The following is a 19,259-nucleotide window of genomic DNA, read 5'->3' as shown; positions in this document are numbered from 1 at the left end:
TGAGCTATGGATATCGGATGGCAACCTCAAAAATTTCCCACCAGAGGCTTAACCAGAAGTCAAGTGATGAAAGGAAACAAAACAAATCTTGGCTGATTTCTATGAAATCACCTCCTGCCTGGCACAGGCCCATATTGGGCTTCAGAGAGCTCTTTAGAGAGACTTGGACCCTGGAGGTGAGTAGGGCTTCACTGCAGGGCTGCAGTGCCTGAAATAATCAGGGCAGCACTCAGGGCAGGACAAAGCCAGAGGCTGGGGAGTCTTGCTGAAACCTGACACTGATAACCTGTCTGTCAGCGACACTGGTCAAACCGCTTCTCCACCACCAAGTACTGGGAGAATGTTGAAAGGTGATCCTGGGGACGGGATGTTACAGATCATTTTTTAACAACATTGCACGGTGAGAGGTGCTCATCCTTCTGACAGGCAAGAATGAAAAATGCAGGTTTTCTCAAATAGTAGAATAGGGCTTGGAAGGAAATTAAGGCAGAGAAGGGAGAAATTAAGTGGATTAATAACGGGGGAGGGAATAAAATATAAAATTAACATAAAAACAAAGAAGTATACATTTTAGTACCATATTAGTACCTGATAATTTCATATGCTTCTTCTAGAAACTATAATGGAGAAATTAAAGTGAGGAAAAAAAGACTGAACTTAAAAATCTTCCATAATAAAATACAGAGAACTTTTAGGTTTTCCTTCCTGCCTCCCTCCATTTCCTTCCTCTCTTTCTTCAGAGCTATCTTTTGAAATGAGCCGTGAAATCTCTTATTTTAGACACTTTGAGGAAAAGAGGCTTTATTCTATCTTTTAGAATCTTAGAGTCTGGTCTATGTAAATTCCTTGATACTTCTTCCAATCATTTGATCTTAAAGTTAGAGGCTGAGAGAACTATGTGAAATCCCTCTCAATTGTCCTCAAATTTTTCAAAATGAGTTTCCTTAGAGACCTATGGTTAAAAAGAACAAAGAAGTCCCCTCAGGTGTATCAAAATATAAGGAACATTACTTTTAAATATGCATTCTGTCATTATGGGTCAAACACTTTCAGGTCTTAGCAGATGTCTAGAGCTGCCATTTAGGTCCTATTATTTGACTTTTCAACTGCCATGAAGGTTTTGTTCCCACACTGGTATTTCTGAACCATTAGCTCAGTTTTCTTCAGGTGTGGTATATATGTGAAGTCTTTCTAGGCCAATTTGTCAGTGGAGAGTGAGACTTATCAGTAAGAAAATTTAAAAAAAAATTAAGGATGACCAAGAATGGGACAGTGAGTGAGAGTAGCAAGAAGATCAGATTCTCAGCCAGAAAGCTGAAGCAGGAGATAGATCATCTTGAAATTGAGAAGAAAGTGCAGATATCTGGGGAAAATGCCGCCAACACCTCTCAACCAGGGAAAAGAGAACTACTAGGAGATCTACTGGGTCAAAATGGCATAAAATCAGAAACATTGACAAAATGACTTCCATCTGAATTCTTATTACCTCACCTTTAAGAAATCAGGTCTCCCCAGAATAATTTCCTGAATTTTCCCAGGAACATGGCTTTAAAAGATAGGCCTGAACTATGCCCTGTGAGTCTCAGTGAGTTGGTCAGCTCTGCTCACCTATAATCTCTGGACTGGTCTGAGCTGTACGGGAGCCCCTATGAAGGGAAAGACACCACGTAGAAAGGGACACATCTGACCACAGTTTATTTTGCTATTTATAGAGGATTTTCCATAAACCTCATTGTGAGGACAAAAGGAGGGTAAGAACACACTAAAGGCAGTCTAGTTAAAAATTAGTGTAAGATATCTGGATGTGGAATCTCTCCTGTTCCTCCTTCCCTGGATATCCATTAGGAGTTGTAACACCAGTGGGTCCATCATCTGAGTAAGGCACCTAAAGGTCTTTTCTCTGATATGATCTTACATGTGATCTCCCCTCCTAACATATGGCATTAAAAATGTTGACATGATTTGCTAGATATGCACAGTGGCTATCTGTATCAGAGACCATTGACTAGAAGATAAATTTTCTTCATTCAAAGGTAGGATGGGACAGTATGCGCATGCAATGTAGCCCAAGAAAACTAACCATTGAGTGTGTGAGGGTGTGTGTGTGTGTGTGGTGGGGAGGGAAGGTTGCTTATAACACTTGTGAAAATTAAATCATGAGTTCCCTGATTTTTTCCAGGGGAATGTTTGGGGACACTCTCCTTCCTTGCTGTATAGGATGGGTAGAGGTATGAGACAGAGATAGGGATGTGGTGTGGGGAAACCTAAGAAAGACTCTTACCACATATATGCACAGTTCTGATTTTTATTAATGTTTCCATCTTTGCATTTGAACTTCTTGTTAACCTGTATTAAAAAATCTTTTTCACGAGATCCTTAAAAGGTAAAGGGAGGAAAAGAGAGTAGCAAAAATAAGATTACTACTGAAATGAAAAAATGTACAGGGTCAAAGTTACATATGTAAAAAGGTGGGTGGGGGAGGGAAAAATGAAAAGTTTCCTAGTAAGACATTTCAATGCATTAAGGGCTTAAGAAAGGATTCAAAGCAAGGGAAAAGGCCTGCGGCTGACAAGATTTTAAAAAGATCAGATGAGATACAGCAAAAAGAAAAATGAAGAGGAGTGAAGGGGAGTGAAAAATTTAAAAGTTGAATTCCAATTTAGCTCTGATTATGGAATAAAGGTAAGGGGCAAAAATAGAAATATTTTGGGGCACGTGGGTGGCTCAGTGGTTGAGCATCTACTCTCAGCTTGGGGCGTGATCCCTGGGTCCTGGGATCTAGTTCCGCATCAGGTCCCCACAGGGAGCCTGCTTCTCTCTCTCCCTATGTCTCTGCCTCTCTCTCTGTGTATCTCATGAATAAATAAATAAAATCTTTAAAAAAGAAATATTTTAAAGATAAGTCCTTTAAATAATTCATTTTTATAACTAGTTAAGATATAATAAATAATACTAATAATTTGATATTAATACATAATTAACCCTTTAGAGAAAAGTAAAGGAGATCTAAAAAAAGATAAATAAAAATTAAAACCACCTAAAGCATGATCCAAACAGAGTTGGTCATAAATTTTGTAGTTTGGATCTAATTTCTTCTGGTTACCAGCTCCCTACAAAATTATCTCTCTGGTGCTACTTTTATCTGTCTCAAACTGCCCTGATAGTGGTAGGATTTTGAGCATCTAAGGGTGAAGGGCACAGCTAGGCACCTTGATTCCACCAGGCAGAAAGAGGATCTAAGAAAGAGAAGCACGGGCAGCCCCGGGGGCTCAGCGGTTTAGTGCCTGCCTTTGGCCCAGGGCGTGATCCTGGCCCCCGGGACTGAGTCCTGCATCCGGCTCCCTGCATGGAGCTTGCTTCTCCCTCTGCCTGTGTCTCTGACTGTCTCGTTCTCTCTCTGTGTGTGTCTCTCATGAATAAATAAATAAAACATTAAAAAAAAAAAAGAAGAAGAAGAGCTAGAAGGGGAATCCCTAGCTGCCCCAGAAAACTTTCTACTTTTATGGTGGGCCAAAATCTTTCCCAGAAGAAAAACTTCAAAAATAAGACATAGCATAAAAATAAAGTCCAAGGTCCAAGCAAGGATCAAAGCAATTATATTTAAGTAGCAATAAATATTATGTTTTTTCATTTTTTAAAATATTTTATTTAAATTCAATTTGCCAATATATTGTATAACACCCAGTGCTCATCCCATCAAGTGCCCATTCACCCAGTCACCCCATCCCCCGCCCCCCCACCTCCCCTTCTGCAACCCTTTGTTTCCCAGAGTTAGGAGTCCCTTTCACTATATTTATATTCCACATATGAATGAAACCATATGATGATTGTCCTTCTGACTTATTTCACTCAGCATAATACCCTCCAGTTTTATCCACACCAAAGCAAACAGTAGGTATTCATCCTTTCTGATGGCTGAGTAATATTCCATTGTATGCATACCACATCTTCTTTATCTGTTCATCTGTTGAAGGACATCATGGCTCCTTCCACAGTTTGGCTATTGTGGACATTGCTGCTAGAAACATTGGGGTCCAGGTGTCCCATCATTTCACTACATCTGTATCTTTGAGTTAAATAGCCAATAGAGCAATTGCTGCATCATAGTATAGCTTTATTTTTAACTTCTTGAAGAACCTCTACACTGTTTTCCAGAGGGGCTGTACCAGCTTGTAGCAATAAATATTATTAAATGATGCATCTTTGATGGGAATGTTCAGTTTGTACCTTTTGTCTTCTTTTGTGTTTGTCTTTATATGTCTAATATTGCAGCTAAACAGTAAAGTTTAATGTTACTTGTGCTCAGTGACCACATAGACTTGAACCTTTGTTTATAGTCTTCTATTCTCTCCATCCTTTTATATGGGCATACTTGAATTCTTTTTATTTTTAAAAACCATTTCAAATGTCATCTCTTCCATGAAGCTTGCCTGATTTGTTTAGCTGGATACAATGTTTTTTTTCTGTCTTGTTGACCTCATCAGCCTTCAAATACTTAGCATTCTCTATATTAATGTTTTTTATAAAGATAATTAGTTTCTTCTACTGGATCACAAGTATCTTGAAGAAAGAATCTATGTCTTGGTTATCCTGAACATTAAAAAAAAGCACTCTTTGCATTTCCTATAACAAGAGATGTGACCAAAAGATAAACGAATATTTTTATTCATTCATTCTTCAGTTACTTTTCGACAAGTATTTATTGAGGGCTTACCTTATTCCAGTTTCCCTTGTAGGCATCTAGACCATGATAGAGCTTTAATTCTGGTGAGGGGAGGACATTCAATGACCAAATTAAATATGTAAAAGATACAGTATGTTAGAAGTGATAAATGCCATGAAGTGGCATGGAGAAAAGTGAAGCAAGAAAGGAGGAAACTGGCCATTGGGCTGCTTAATTTTTAGTGAGGTGGCCAAGCTGGTTGGGTTATACTTGAGCCTGAGGTAAGGGAGCAAGCCATATGGCTGTTTGGGAAAAGGAACATTCCAGGTGAAAGGGAAAACACATGGAAAGGTCCTAAGGCACAAGCTCCTCTTTAGAGTTTCCAGAATAATGCCAGTGTGGCTGACACAGAACAATCAAGGGAAGAATGGTAGGGGATGAGATCAGAGAAGCTGATAGGGACCTATTGTAGCATTGCAGATCACTGGAAAAACTTGGGCTTTTATTTTGAGTGATAACAAAACCATCGAAGAATTTTAAACAGAAAAGTGGGATGATCTGAGATGACTTAACAGTTTATGTTTTCACATGGTTGAATTACTGATACTCTATGCACTAGATTCTATATACTGTTGATAGTCTATTCTCTGTACTATGTATACTGCATGTACTCTGTAGGAGCAGTGTCAGCCAGCTGCATGGTGTGAGGAGTAATCCATCTTCAAGCATGGCTTCTGGTTGTGCAGCTCCTTGTTAAATACCACACAGTAAGGAGCTATATACGCAGCAGTATCCGGCTTTCAATCTGCAGGGTCACTGTTCCTAAAACAAATCATAGATAGCTGAGCACATAGGGCTTTGAAGTATTGACCACTTCAATCTCCTTATTTTACCTGTGTGACTGAGTTCACTGATTTTTCTCAGGGTTTCCATTTAATGGAGTTTGATTTTTTAAAAGGGCCATGACTGGATTTTTAATGTCTTTCCTGATGTCAACGATTCACCAAGGATTTTCTAATTATATTGCACTCCCTTGAAATTGCGCTTCCATTTCACACTCCTACTCTGCAGAGGGACACACTCTAAACTTAACTCGTCTACTATAGTGACAATATCTAATTAGAAGGAAACCTTAAAAAAAAAAATCCAGTTCTCTTCCTATATTTAAAACAATATCATATTTTACTCCTTGTCATTCTCTTTATCAAATTTTCCTTGTGTATTAGCCTATAAGGAACACAAATTAAAATTTTATTGCTGCATTATTTTCCCTTCTTAAATGCATTTGAGTATAAATTATTTCATTGACATTAACTCTGAAATTGCATAATAGGTAGAGACTAATGGCGAAAATTATTAAAATAAAAAGCTAACAACTGTCATTCAGATATCTTAAACTAAATGCCCTAAAGAGGTTTGGATTTAATTGGAGAGAAATAAAACTAGTCCAATTTTATATTATACTCAGAAAGATTACCTTAGATATACGTACCTTATAATTTTGTAACTATGAATTCCCATCAATTAGAATTACGACAGTTTTAATTAATCTCATTTTAATCAAAGTAACTTTTTACCAGGGTAACGACTTTTTAAAATAGTAGTCTTTTTCCAATTAAAAAATAATATTTTTTCAGATGGAAATAATAACTTCAGTATTAAACTAATAATACAGATTATAAGGTTTTATATATGGAAACAATGGAATAGAACATCCTAGAATTCTCTAACTTTTGGAGCATCCATAAGCTTTATCATAAAGTGAATTCCACTAAATAGTGTTTTTGTCTTTCTGATTATTAAGAAGGAATGCTAGTAAAAAATAATGCTTTCTATGACTCATGAAAATTTATTCTCAAAATCTGACATCAATGTTTTTCTGAATTGAAAATAATACAGTGTTGTTGATAGTAGTTACTGGATGGATTTACTTTGCCTGTGGCACTTGACATGCAGGTCTGCATTTCATTGACAAGAATGGCAAATGATACACTTCAGTTCATTTAGGTAGTAACTGGTGGAGCTGTATTTGAATTTCACATATGCCTTATCCTAAGCCTATTTCTTTACTTTGTTCCACATTTCCTCATCACAGAAAGGTGATGGAGTTTCATTTTTTAAAGAGGCCATGACTGAGGTTTTTTTTTGTTTAAGATTTTTATTTATTTATTCACGAGAGGACACAGAGAGGGGCAGAGACATAGGCAGAGGGAGAAGCAGGTTCCCTGCAGGGACCCCGATGTGGGACTTGATTCCGGGTCTCCAGGATCATGCCGTAAGCTGAAGGCAGATGCTCAATCACTGAGCCACCCAGGCGTCCCCATGACTGAGTTTTTAATGTCTTTTGTGATGTCCATGATTCACCAAGGATTCTTCTTCCTAGGTCTTTTGCTATTTCTTTTCTTTTTATTTATTTATTCACAAGAGACAGAGGCAGGCAAGAGACACTCAACCGCTGAGCCACCTAGGTGTCCCTGCTCTATCTTCACCTTTACCTATCTCCTTTATATGAAGAAATCAATTGTATAGTGATAACAGAATTTCAACTACAATCTTTTGTTTGATTAAAAAATAATAGCACTCTACTGCAGAAACTATGCACATATATTCATAGACTCCTGGAGAGTCAACAAAATACACATGATTCTAAATCTCCAAAAAGGGGAATTAAAAAGAAACAGCCATGGTAACACAGACATCAAATTAGGAAGTTTAACAGATGGTAGATTGGGGAGGCTTCGCTGTAGCTAATCTGTAAGGAGTGGGACTTTGTCTAAAGAAAATATGCACCAATAATTGTTAGTTTCCTTTTTTTTTCTATAAATCTCATTGCCCAAAGATATGGAACACATGATTATAAAATCTGAATGTGTATATTGTTGGGAAGGGTGGCTAGATGTATTTTGTAATAAAGCTGATCTCAAAAGGAATTGGCTTCAAAATAGGTTCCATTCATTATTTTTATTAGGGCTCTTTTATTAGTATTTTTTTCCTTAAGCCAACTTTAAATTGATACCTTTTTTTTTTTCTTAACTTGGTCCAAGCCATCACTGTGAATAAAATAATGGGTTTGATGTGCTTGTTTTTACTAATACATACATAAGCAAACATGTTTAACATTCTTTGTTTAAATCATATATATAATCATATATATAATCATATATAATCATACACACACACACACACACACATATCTCACCTAAACTAATTTTGTATGGTACCATTGATATTCATATCATACTCTGAGATATATTGTCTGTTTTAATTCTGGCAATGACTAATCAGCTTTTTTCATCTTTTTAATACAGGTCACCAGAGACCTGTCCTTGAATATTCAATAAGAAGTCTGCTTTTGGGTAGGTGCAATTGATTGTGGTCAGGAATTGGAATCACGTGGTCCAGAGTCAGCTCAGCAGGGACTGTGGATAAGGTAGGTAATGACAATTAAATGTAACAGATACAAATGTTCACATTCAAATAGCTTCTCAAATGAAAAGTAACGAAGGCTTGCCATGGTAACAGTTTAAATGAAAAACTGATCGTGGTTTTGTTAATCATAAGATTATTTTGGGCTAATAATATGATGTAGAATTTGTAAATAAGGACACTGACCAACTAGTATGTGGCCTTCACATGGTGATCACAAGGGGAAGTCTCTATAATTTATGTGATATGCAAAATGACATTGAAAACAATGAGGGAATTGCCTTAAATATTTATATTGTCATATGGAAGAGATAAAGCACCAGTTTTGTATTACTCCTGTGGACAAGAGTAGAGACGGTGAGTTTAGGAGCGACAGGAGGAACAACTTTAAATTACTTAGAATGCTCCAAAATAGAAAGTGTTAGCTGTGGCCAAGAAGAGGAAAAATGCTTCTTTTTCAAATAGGCAGGAAGCATTTTTGAATCAAGAGAAATTCAGTTTGATGATTGTGAATTTCTAACTTTAAAAGTCTAAGAAATTAGTAAAGTTTTTACCTTTAAATCATATATCACAGTGGCTTGTGCTAGAAGTTTACAAGAACAAATTTGTGGAGTTTCATAATCCTGAGTTCAAAGTATCCTAATGATTTCCATATAAATCCCCCATTTTCAATCATTAAGTTTTTCTGGAAGTCTGATATTGGAAAGAAACCCTCTCCATTCAATTTCTGTTCTACAGAGATTTTTATTCTTATAACTAAGCATTCTATGCTTTAAGCAATTCTTCATACTTAGTAAGGACTTTCTTGGGATGATAAATTTAACTAAGCTGTTAATCTTTAAAAATGTAAATCTGAACAGAAGGAAAATGTCCAATCCATAGGCTGCTCTCCTAGTATTTGGCTACAATATTGCTTGATAGAGGTAAGGGTGTATATTTTAATTTATTTTTAAGGTTTTATTTATTTATTCATGAGAGACACAGAAAGAGAGAGAGCGAGAAAGAGAGAGAGAGAGGCAGAGACACAGGCAGAGGGAGAAGCAGTCTCCATGCAGGGAGCCTGACGTGGGACTCGATCCCAGGACCCCGGGATCGCACCCTCCACCAAAGGCAGGTGCCAAACCGCTGAGCCACCCAGGGATCCCAAGAGTGTAAATTTTTAAAAAGACTTTGAAATATCATGTAGATGCTCTTTATACTCAATGAGGCGTAATACATTAACACTTCTAACTATGGAATAGGTTTGGTAAATAAAAAATACAGTGTTGAAGTAAATGCGTGAAATACAATGTTGAAAGTTAATGGGTAGGCATGTCTAATCGATAATCTCTCTCTACCCCCAGACAATAGTTAATGATGGATCTTAACATTTACCATTCCTGAACTTGCTGTTTTCAAATTACTCATGATATGTAGAATACTCTGATCCTTCTTTGTTTGAGAGATCTTAGAGAACATATTTTTGACAATAATGTTGAAGTTACTGCTACTTTCAAGAATCTCCAAAGCAGGGCTCTGAGTAGGAACAAATGCCTATACTGTTATAAATCCATGATTCTGCCCATAACACTGCTGGATCTCAATGCCAGACAGAACCCCTTTTATATTATTGAAATATATTTTAAAAGATAATTAGTTTAAAACCAATTCAAAACCAATTGCTCTAAACAAAGAAAAGTAGGTAAGATGAGAATAGTTCTATATGGGAACAATTGTAATTGAGTTCACGCTGAAGTCTGAGTCCCGGTAAATTTTTGGTTCTAGCATTAGTCCCAGGTGGAGAACATATTTTCTTCTCCTTGTAAAGGTGGTTGTACCAGATATAAAAAATAATAATGTAGCAAAACATCTACTACCATGTCTTTAACCAATCAAGATTACTAAATAAGCTGTGCCTCATTTTTCTGATGTTGTCATGTTTGTGAGAATAAGATATAATTAAAAGCTCATTTGAGTACTCTAGAAAAGTACCACTAAATGGCCCTCCACTCTCAGCTTGGAACCTGACTAGATCACTGAGAGTAGAGTCCTTTATAATTTGAGGACTACTTTTGTGTTTTATCAGGATTGTATAGATAATTTATGACCCAGCATACCCATGGGACAGTGAAGCCCCCAAATATCAGACTAATCCCAAATGAAATTTATCTTTTATATACATATTTATATATTAATTTTATCTTTATATATCTCAAGTATATATACTTCTCAATTAATTTATCTTTCATGTGTATATAATATTACATATTATATATGTATGAATATGTATATATCTCTGGAAATGAGAGAGTAAGACTTTGCCCAGAAAAAACTGACTCACTTTATTTGGTTGATAATCACATGGTCACCCTGCACCCAGACAGAATTCTTATTATTAAATTGATGCCATTCTTAAATTCTATAGTCTAAACATTCTTTAATTCTTCTATATCCTGCACTTTGGAGCCCCTATGCCACTTAGCTTTCAGCAATCCCAAATCCAATACTCTGTGAATTCATTAGCCTACACTAGCAGAACTTACTTGATGTGATCAAATCCATTCCATACATCTTCAGTGATGGTTATTTGGAGTCTTGTCCTAAATCCTCCTTATTAGTGTGCCCTGTTGTTAAAGCTACTTTTATTTAAAATTCTAGTTTCTAACAAGTCTCTCAATGTCCTTTACTTTTCCTTTTGCATGAGATTATACTTTATTTTGTAAAAAACGAGTAATATTTGATCAAGATAAATGAAAGCAGTATTTTTCCATGTTTTTTTTTTCCAGTTATAGGAATCAGATGTAGACTTGGCATCTGCCTACTAAGCTTTGCCAAAGAATGTAGTTAGAGCTTAAAGAAATTCTACTTTTGACACAAGAACTGAAAATGTGTTGACTCCTTTAATGAAGATTTCTAGAGCTAATCAATGGCTTTTTCCTGTAACACATCCTTTTCAGGTAAATAGTAAGAGTAATGGGTTATATTTAGACAGTTAAAGTGCCAACATAATTGCTTTTGTTCCACTGATATTTTTTGCGTGTACCAAATATGAGACATACAATCCAGGTGATAAAAATTGAGGATGTCCCAAATTAAGCAAAAGCTCATTACATTCACTTCTCAATTAATTAAAAAAAAACAAAAACAAAAACAAAACAAAACAAAAAAAACACAGCTAACTTAATAGGCTTAACTCTGTGCTCCTCACTTCTTCTTCAGATTTCTGCTGCCAGGATTTGACTATTCATTTCCAGCCGGCTGACAGTCCACTAACACTATCACCAAAAAGGCAGGAAAAGGGAGGTGTTAATCCAATCAATTTCATAGTTCCTTAGCATTGATGGTGAATATTTTGGCAAAGGGAAAGTTGTACACAAGTGGTTAAAATGAAAATTTCAGGGTATTGGCAAATGTTAGGTCTACCTACAGCACTCTCTTCTCTAGTATTCTCAGGTGATTGGCAGGTAGATGCATAACAACTTGTCAGCATCACTGATGTTTACTCATGTGATACACCTTAGCATTAGTTGAGTAATATCTTATACTGCTACCATCATGAAATATGCATATTTTTATTTTTTAAAATCTGGTAGTTTTGCTATTTGCTCTTTTGCTTAATAGTGAAATTAGTTGATGCTTTCTATGATTTGTAACAATCCAATTAGTTATTAGAAGGTTGTGGTCATTTGACTGTTTTGTTGATTGTAATAAGTGCCAAAATAGGGATATGCTAATGGTCAAAAATCACAAAAATTAAACACATGCAAAACCATAGCCACTTACAAACCTCAGATAAAATTTCTCCTTTCTCCTTGCAGAATATATACATCATACTTCTGCCATGAGAGAAGGCTTTATGAAATTCACTCCAGTTTTAGATTGCTTCATTTCTGAAATAATGGTTTTTAATTGTATAGCAAATTGTAGTTTGTTAGTTCTCAAGAATTACTGGCCTAAGTCTTTGTATAATTCATATATAACATAACTACAGAATGGAAGAGAAAAAATATTTTCATTTCACAATATTACACAAATAAACTTTATACTTTTAACACGTCTACCTGCCCACTAAACTTCTGCAGGCTTTATTAATCATGATAATTGTGTGTGTGTTTTTTTAAGGTTTATTTATTTATTTTAGAAAGAGAGTGTGAGTGAGCAAGGAGGAGGGTACAGGAGAGAAAATCCTGAAGTAGATTCCCACTGAGCACAGAGCCTGACTCAGGGCTCAATCTGAGAACCCTGAGATAATGATCAGAGCCCAAATCAGGAATTGGCTGCCTGACTGAGCCACCCAGGTGCTCCAAGGATAATTGTTTTTAAAAGTAGACTTCAGCAATCTGTAACTCAAATCCAAGTTGTTTCTGAACATTTTTTTTTAATGTACAACAGTAAATAAAACCTTATCTCTGACATATGAGATAGGCTCCATGGGCTTAACTCTGTGCCCCTCACTTCTATCATATTCCTGTTGCCAGGATTTGACTCTACATTTCCAGCTAGCTGACAGTCCATTAGTACTGTCACCACTGAATTTTTAAATACATAAAGATATCCAGCACTCTTTATATCACTTGTTGAAACTGTGCTAGTTGAGCACAAGATAAGTTTCCAGATTTTATTGTCTCCAACTCTTTTATTGACTATTGTCTCATCTTTCACCTGTTAAGAGAGTCTTTCATCAATCACTATTAGTAGTAAAATGCAGATTAAAAGGAAATAAATCCAGCAGGCATATATTGCCACAACATCTCCAGTATATTAAAAACACATATTTTCCCAACAAAAGATGTTTTCAAAAAATAAAATTAATAAAAATTCAATATTACTTCTCCAAATTAAAATTTTCTATTTCAAAACAGATAAAATACCTCTGGCTAGTACCATAGTCACCAGTTCCCTGTTTAGATATGTTATGCAAATTTAGAATATATTTGCCATATAAACTAGGCAATAGATAAACTTTAAAAAATGTATCAATATGTCTTGTTTGCAAAAAAAACCTGATTTTTATAACACATTTCAAAATAAAAGTAGGTTTCTGGGCATCTGGGAAATCCACATTACTTCTGGACATCTGGGAAATCCACATTACTTCTGCTGGAAAAAAAAATGTTGACTGTCTACTGATATTTCCTTGTAAAAAGCATTGAAGTGGCAAAATCCAGGGTATATTTTTTCATAAAGTTTAACTAGTCATTGCAGTAGTAAAAAGAATATTTAGTGTATTAGTTAAGGAAATCGCCACGAGTACAGGAAAACATAATGTATAGTTTTTGAGACATCTCTTCAAAAAAAGATTTAGGAGGTATACCATCATTATAATTGTTGTGCTTAGGCTCTAAATATAAATTTAGAATGAGATTAATGCATAGGTTCTTTTCCTGGTTAGCGCCAAAGACTTCTATGACCAGAACTCTGTGATTCTTTTATTTACAGAAACATTAATGACTGACTATGGCTTCAATATTAATTGACTCACTGATTAGACAAGTCCTATTTGGAATTAGGTTCTGTTGACATGCTTAAGACATCATGGCTCATCCTTAAAGTTAAAAAAAAACAAAACACCTTTTTATCAGGAATTTGTACACCTTTCTTTCATGAATCTTACTCTGTTTCACAAGATTTGACTGATGCTTTATCTCTAGAGGAAATCTTGGTTTGTAACTTAGAGCCAGTTTAGTAGATATTTATAACAGGTCTTCTAAAAAAAATACCAAAACCCAAACAGACTCAACTTTACTATAATTAAATCATACCCTTCATGGATCTCCATTGGTCACGTTTCTTATAACCACCATGATGCTATTGAAATCCCATACCCCATAGGCAGTTTAAGGTTGAAATTTGAAAATTGTCTACCATAAATTTTGTGATCACTGGATTTTATCCATTTCCTTTGAGCAAACAAATCCATGACAAATATATCTTCAGTTGTTTTTAGACTTTCTTGTATCCCTATATGATTTTAAAGAGGACTGCAGTGAGCAAAGCATAATGTTCAAGACTGCTCATAAAGAGTGATAAGGGCAGGAGAAAAGGGTTAAAGAGATTGATTCTTCTGCTTTTATCTCAGAAATCAAGTTCTTTTGCTCATCTAGACATAAACAATACCCTTTAGAACTATTCCTATTCTCTCCTTTTTTCTCTCGGACTCAGAAACAATAGTTATGGCAATAGAGGAGGCTTCAGATTGAGAATTTAAGGATTTATGGAACTCACTTATTTTTGTCTTTCTAGACTTATCACCAATGTTGTGGTAGAAATCTGGAAATCATGGGCAAATAGAAATATTTTCCTAGAAATAATCATTGTTGCTAACTTGCTAACTTGTTGGTGCCGCTATTTTACTTAGTAAAACTAAAAACCTGCAAAATTTATTAATAAAGTCATCATTTTAAATGCACATCAGTATGATTATTATCCTCATCTATGCAGCTCAACAAGGATTGATCTGTATCTCTGTATTGTGGTTTTGGAAGGAATTGTCTGTGAAATTGTGAAATTGGCTTAATTGGCTTTTGAGAATCATGCTTCAAACCAGGGTTTAGTAAACTTTACCTAGAGAAAGTTGAATGCTACCTACTAGGCTTGTGGTCCTGCAATCTCTGTTAACTACTCAACTCTGTCATTGTAGTGTAAAAGCAGCCAGAGATAACAGATAAGTGAATATGTGTGGCTGTGTTCCAGTAAAACTTTCTCTACAAAAACAGATGGTCGGTCAGATTTGGCCAGAAGGCAGCAGTTCGCCAGCTCCTTAAGAGTTCCACATTAGACACTAGATATATTCAGCATAGATGTTGGCCTTTACTAAGAAATAAATTATATGTCAAAAGCATTTTGTATTAAGGTAGCATATGCAAACTCATAATTAATTTGTAGAATAATAGGAATGATTGGTAGTAGAGTAGTGATGCAATTTCTAAGATTTGTATGATTTGGAAATGTCTGAGGCCAAAACGAAGTTTGTGATTACTTCAGCTCCTTAGATGGAAGTGTTCAAGTATACACTGTTGGTTATTATTAGTGGTTATTAGCTTTGCAGAGAAGGGCATGGTTTCTAAAACAAATATCAGTCTCCTGCATAATTTGAAATTAGAGTATATTGTTAAACTACTCACCTTGAAATTTGAGGGCTTGACGATTTGTAATGGTAGCTCAAAATAATATCCCATAGAACACAGGTGAGATAAGAGTGATTTCTAAGTCACCCTCCTGGCCTAACATTTAGTGATTCTATGCAAATAAGTACAAGGTTCTTATCAAATGTGATTGGGTTCGGAAAATGTGTGAGGGAAGAGCAAAGACTATTCTTCTAGAAATTAATTATCTCCTACACATCATGCTTATTTTGATGTTTGCCAAGGGTCTTAATTCTGAATAAATTTTATGAGACTTTAAAGATCGTCTTTTCTTTCTTTCTTTCTTTCTTTCTTTCTTTCTTTCTTTCTTTCTTTCTTTCTTTCTTTCTTTCTTTCTTCTTCTTCATTTTAAATGATTTTGGAACATCTGTCTCTAACTCTGTCTCTATTTAACTCTTTAGAAAGCATTTAAAAATAAGTTTAATTTCTAGTTTTTCTTGTTCATCTGGCTGCCAAAATTTATTTTTGTTGTGTATTTAGTTCCTTGATTACTTCAGATGAATTTGGTTTTATTTTTTTCACTTTACATTTGGAAATTATGTAACATATAAAAGTAGAAAATAGGCACCCCTGCCAATCATACTAACAAATGATCTATAATTAATTTTTTTCAACTTCATAGATTCTCCTGTTTTAACTTTGGAGGGAGTTACAGAGCCCTGAAGCATATCTTTGATATCAAGTGTCTTACCTCTTATCTAAAAGCTTTATTATGATGTCTAACTGATATAGAGATTTTTTTTAAAAAATAACAATTTTGCCATTATCACACATCACAACAATAAAAATTCCTCGGTATCATCTCATGTACAGGCTACATTCACATTTCCCAGATTTCTTTGAAAATACATCTTCATTCTTTTTACAGTGGTTTATTCAAGTCAGAATACAAGTAAGGTTTTAATATAACTCTAATTGTTCATTGAGCATTTTTTCCCTTAAAAGAGCAAGAAGTTGAGAATAGATCAAAATATTTCCTTCAAATTCCTTCCCTAAACATGGTGATAATGTTACTAAAAACACCCATATACAAAAATTTATAATTGAGAAACTAGATCTTTAGTAAGAAATAAGGATTGAGATTCCTGGATCAGGAGGAAACAAAAGCTCTTAACAGGGGTGCCTGGGTGGCTCAGTCTGTTAAATACCTGCCTTAGGCTCAGGTCATGATCTCATGGTCCTGGGATTGAGTCCTAGATTGTAGTGGGGCTCCCTGCTCAGTGGGGAGCCTGCTTCTCACTCTCCCTCTGCTCCTCCCTCTCCCTCTACCCCTCCCTCCTGCTTGTGTGCTTCCTTGGTCTCTCTCTCTCTCAAATAAATAAATAAACAAAACTGTAAAACAAACAAACAAAACTCTTAACAATTTGTATTCTTACAAATCATTGCTGGTTTCTCATCTCCAAAGTATAAGCCCCAGATCTTTTGCTTCACATGCAAAGGCCTCAGTATCTATTCTGAGCCTAAGATTTCCAGGTAATTTCATACTTCCTATGTCACCTCTGGAATTTCTGTTTTCCTCAAACAAGACTGGCTCCAGGTGTTTCTCTGCTTCTACTGCCTTGCCTCTCTCTCCCTCCGTTTGATGTTCTTTTATGTCTGAAAGAAATGACACCTAACTTAAAACCACAGTGATCCCTCTGTGGCTACAGTTTCTCATGGGAGTCAAGAATTTGTGAACTTACAGTGGTATATTCTTTTAGCATCTATAAGAAGCTCCTATCTGGTGCTAAAAAAAACCTCATCACTTTAAAAAATTAATAAGGCGAAAAGAAGGGAAAAGAGAGATGGGAATAGAATAGAGAGGCTAATCAGAAAGATAGTGATTTTTTACAGTGAAGCCCATGGGAATGATAAAGGAAAAAGGAGAAAAGTAAACTTAGGATTTTATATTATCTCTGCAGAAATAGCAAAAATATGTAAAATGAATTAGTGGATTGGCAGAGAGGCAGGAAGTTGAAGATACTGGAGTTACTAAATCCTGAGGCATAAACAGAAAGTCACAAACAGGCAAAGAGATGGGAGGAGGGCCAACAAGTGACCTCTCTCAAAGAAAAGCATTATCACAGTGTATTAGCATCTAATTGTAACTACTGGGAGGCAAGCAATTGCAAATTGTCCTGTGAGCAAATGATGCTGAATGAAAATGCTTTAGTGCCATAAGTATAAATGTAAATGAGTGAAGTTCCTCATTGTTGACTCCTTTGAGGTAGATTGTACACCTCACTGAGACAGAAGTCCCTCCTGAATTGAGATGAGAGATTCCTTCCAAATCCTGGGTTTGTGAACAGATTCTTAGCCTCTCCCAGGCAGCTGCCCAGTTTAGTCCCAATCCGGAAATTCTCACTCATGCTAGCTCAGTCTGTGGCAAGGAGCAGAGGAGAGTGATCTGCGCTTACAGAAGTTATTTCTGGCAGAAGAACAAAGGTGGCTTGGTGTGGAAGGCAGGCTGCAGAACAGCAGAGGCAGATAAACCATGATGAGAGTGACACAGTTTGAACCAGAAGTGGCAAGAGCTGAATGAACCTGGGGTGGACCTGAGCCCTTCCACTCCACTTCCAGCCCCACTACCTTGTTGCATCGCTGATCCTGCTGTACAAAGTAATATAAATTCTCACTAGCACAGAGATTGTTAAAACGGATAGAAAGGTGAAAATTGAACTCTTTTTTTGTTTTAACTTAAAGTTGAGATAAGATTCAGCTGTTTCACTTCTACATTTACTGCTATAAATGAATACTTCAAAATATAAACATTTTCAAAGGGCTGGGATCCTTCTACCTCCTATGTACTCATTTCTGTTCAGGCACTGGGTTGCTATTTGGAAGTCATTTAGTTCCTCTAGGCTTTTTACCTATAAAATAAGGGGGGTTATATGGGTAAAGGTGGTTCTTTAACTGTATTAGTGTACGATCTCCTTTTTAAATTTCTTATAGCGAAAGGAAGCCAGTGCCATTGATAGGCTGTCTTAAACTTCCTGGCAGCATAATCTAACTGAGCAAAAACTATAAAGCGCACACACACACATACACACACACAAATCTAGATAGATAGATAGATAGATAGATAGATAGATAGATACACAAACACACACACACAAAAACAAAAACAGAAACAAAAACAAACAAAAGCTTCTTCCAGTCAGGAATGCTACATAATTTGTTGAGCCAAATGAAATTTTAAAATGTGGGACCCTTTGTCCAATAAACAGATAAAATTGCCATCAAAAATATTAAAATATAGGGACACCTGGGTGGCTCAGTGGTTGGGCATCTGCCTTTGGCTCAGGGTGTGATCCTGGAGTCCCGGTCCCGGGATCAAGTCCCACATCAGGCTCCCTGTATGGAGGCTGCTTCTCCCTCTGCCTATGTCTCTGCCTCTCTCTCTCTCTCCCTCTCTCTGTCTCTCATGAATAAATAAATAGAAATCTTTTAAAAATATTAAAATATAAAACATTTTCCTATTTTCAGTGGTCTTTAGATCTGTCATTGTGTTTTTACTTTCTATTTAATGCCTTTATGAGTAAGGAAAAATTAAAATTTTTAATTATTAGCATGAATTTTAGCATTCATCTTTATATTGTGCAAGACTAGTTTTAAAAGAAATATAATAGCATTTAACTCTTATGCCTAGTCATTGAAATTATACAGTTCCTATTTTGTAGTTAGTACATATATATGTATTTCATTGTTAGCACGATAGTAGAAACTCTGCATAAACCAAACTCAATTGCTTCTATTTTGCTTCTTGGTATGCATACATTCCAACAACACTTTCTACCTTTGGCTTACTAATATCTAAGGAAGAACTGAAAGGAAAGGGATTATGAGTTGCCCTATCTTTTCCTTTCCTTCCATATCATTTTTAGCATAAATAGTTGGCTCATACAAGGAGTAAAATAAGTAAGAAGGGATATGAGAGGGATGTGTGGTTGTTTGTATTTCTTAAAACACCATTGTCTTCTTTCTGTGTTTAAAGAGTGTTCTAGTTTGAGTGGAAATTATGGACATTTTGAGAGTTAGTTCTCCTCTTTATTCAGTCATAGACATAT

The 19,259-nt window shown here is 35.7% G+C and overlaps 1 long non-coding RNA gene across 1 annotated transcript in view; it reads left to right on the top strand.

Annotated features, from left to right (window-relative positions):
* Positions 1–19,259, top strand: part of LOC140601523 (uncharacterized) — a 602,967-nt gene that overhangs the window by 419,809 nt on the left and 163,899 nt on the right. Inside the window, exons 18-19 of the long non-coding RNA XR_012004538.1 lie at positions 7,972–8,093; positions 10,855–11,025. This is a non-coding gene — a long non-coding RNA (uncharacterized lncRNA). The remainder of the gene's footprint in view (positions 1–7,971; positions 8,094–10,854; positions 11,026–19,259) is intronic.

The sequence above is a fragment of the Canis lupus genome, chromosome 12 (genome assembly GCF_048164855.1).
Source record: "Canis lupus baileyi chromosome 12, mCanLup2.hap1, whole genome shotgun sequence".
Lineage (NCBI taxonomy): Eukaryota > Metazoa > Chordata > Mammalia > Carnivora > Canidae > Canis > Canis lupus.
This window is presented reverse-complemented; position numbering and strand designations above follow the sequence as displayed.